Here is a 3,022-nt window from a genome sequence, read left to right on the forward strand (position 1 = left end):
ATCTGCAGTTGTGACGGCACTTTTTTTTAAAACAGGAAAGGGTGAAGAGATAATCTTTTTCAAGAAAAGGACTGTGCAGCAAGCTTATTCACACTGATAAGAGATACAGCTTCCTGTTGCACACAGTTCTTTTTTTAACATGTTCATATGCATCTGAGCATGAAAGAGGAAACATTTCTCACAAGTACAGAGACATTTTCAGTGTTGGATGTGAGGATGGGACATGCTGTGTTCTGTGTATTGGGGTTATTTTGTGAGTACACTAAATATTTACATTGTACTGTTTTAATTCTTGTATAAGTTTCTTAGAGAGGATAGATAGTTTGGTATGTTTAACCATTTCACTGAGAGTTATCGATCACCTGTTAGTTAATGCAGGCTAGTTGGCGTAGGCATAACACTTAGTAGTGACCTTTTTAATTACACACAAAACTGTCATCAGTGAACCACCAGCAAGTTGTAAATTCATTGTTAATTTTCATATCAACATTTTTTTGTCAGTTTTATAATATCTGAAGTGTTAACTTCCTTTTCAGGGCTGAACACACTTCACTCTTGTGGACAAACTCAAGGTGATTGCGGGCTCTTTTTCCCCCTATTGCATGGCTTCAGATACATCTATGATACAAATACCATCAGCCATATCTTATTAGCAAAATTACTATCATTCTAGGCCATTCAATTAGAAAGAATTAACATGATTAATTGATGAACAGAATATAGATTATGTATAAATTGTTCTTACTGATAAAATTTCAAGCTTAACATATCAGCCGACACCCTATGACGAATACGGATGTAGTGTGTGTTCTGATTAAACGAAGATAAACAAGTTTCACTAATTTATAACAAGGTTGTGAAAAACGTAAAAGCCCTTAGCCAGTGTTATAGCAGTGCAGTGTCCCTATGCAGGAGACTAAAAATACATTTATCTGTGTAGTTAGTTTAAAGGGTGATCCTACTGAAAATTTTGAAACAAATAGAGTATGAGTGAATGCTGAGCGCACACAGATGACAAATGATCAGGCTGAGAGACTGGACTGTGAATTTGAGCTCATTAACGCAGACTCGCCAGGAGAAGCAAGTATAAACTGATGTGAAATATATAGAGACTGGATTAATATAACATAAAGAACATTCCAGCCATTATTAAGATGACTGGCTCTTGCTCTCATAAAAGACAATTGAAAATCAAGGGAGGGAGGAATTAGTGTGCTGTTGCTGATGTGCTGGCCAAAACTTGCCAAAGGCAGTAAAGGCTTGCCGATGTGAAAACTGAAACAAGCTCCTGTAATTAAGTAACTGCACAGCACCAAGGTCAGAGCTAGATTGGCATTGCTGAAGCGAGAACTGCCAGGTGGTTGTATCTGTGCATAATGTGATGCGGGATCAACAAATTCTGCTTCTATATGAATGTTTCCAGGACAGTGATGATGACAGGATTGTATATTATGTTGCAAATGATCGGGATGAATAAGAGCAACTAATAGCACAAACATAACAAAGACATGAACAAGATGCACAGAGGAGTCTGCAAAGGAGAATGACAAATCCACAGTGAGATTTAAAGTACTCGGCATGAATGCTGATTGCCCTGGGGAAGGTGATTGGACTAGACCAGTGATGACACAAACAGCTTGACAGCGTGGGAAAGTGGGAATGATAAAGCTTAGATTTAGTCGGCAGCACCTGGGAGCAGACTCGGGCTGGGTAACCTCACTGATTTCTAGAATCAATTTGATTCCGATTCACAAGGTTCCGATTCGATTCAAATTTCGGGATTCCCAAAATCCTGGTAATTTTGGCTCAGAAAATCATAAATTATATAATTCTAAACGTTTATCAGTACTGACACTTGTGAGAGTTCATCAGAGGTGTGAGCATCACAGCAGATGTCTTTGTATCAAAGTCACTGAGGATAAAACACAGAAAAACATGAAGGGGATTTTCATGGCCTGGCTTTATAGCAGATAACCTTTAAAATACTCTGCAGTAGATCAAAAACTGAAGAAAATCATGAACCAACACATGAACATTACCTGATGCTGCTGAAGTTAGCAGAGCAAAGTTACAGAGGTTTTATTAGAGACACACCTAAGCGTTTTGCAATTCCACATAATTTTTAAAAGTTTACATTTCTTTAGTACTGAACGGCAGAAATTTAGGTTTTCTTGTCAGAAATCATTTAAATAAAAAACAAACAAACAAACGGCCGACAGCACTGTACACAACGATAGACTGGTTGGTAACAAGCAAGCGAATTATGCAGAAAACAGAGATGTGATGGAAAACTGTTCTTGAAATACAGAGAGAGAGAGAGCGTGAGGGCTGTGCAGGAAGTGTGATTTTATTCTGGCGGAAGCCAAGTAAGATTTTACAGAACACAGTGCAAACAAACCCCAAGCAAGAGGGACTTCATGACGATGTTTATGTGAAGTGAATTGTAAATCGTGGTTTGGATCTTCTTTTGCTGCTGGTTCAGTCAGTTTTGGTTGGAGAGAGATGAAACCTGCAGCTTCAGAATCTAGCGCAAAACACAAAGCGCGGACCCGATGCATCAGAATCAGTGAGCTGTCGGCTTTCAGCCCCAATGGCAAGTACACGGGCACAGACATGCCGCTAACTGATTCTGATGTGTCCGATCCACACTTTGTGTTTACGTCTTTTTTTGGGATCCGTTTACCTGCTTTCATTTACTGTTTTACCTGTTTGGTGGTTGTTGAAATAGTTTTGTGAGGTTTAACCTGGGATTCTGGAGTTTTCAGCAATATAAATTTATATTTAAAATTTGATTCAGGATTTTAATTAATTGATTTTGCTTTATTCAAGCGGTTTTAATCAGAAAAGCGATTATCAAAACCCACCCCTAGAGCATACAGATGTGAGACCACAGATCTTCCTTATTGAATTTACACATAAGCTTCATTTCTTTAAAACAAACACTGCTCATGTGTGCTTTGCTTACTCATCTTTACTGCTTGAGCAGTTTCTTTGACAATGTATCGCAACAAGGAACACAAAA

The sequence above is a fragment of the Haplochromis burtoni genome, unplaced genomic scaffold (genome assembly GCF_018398535.1).
Source record: "Haplochromis burtoni strain Fernald_Lab_line unplaced genomic scaffold, NCSU_Asbu1 Contig_690, whole genome shotgun sequence".
Lineage (NCBI taxonomy): Eukaryota > Metazoa > Chordata > Actinopteri > Cichliformes > Cichlidae > Haplochromis > Haplochromis burtoni.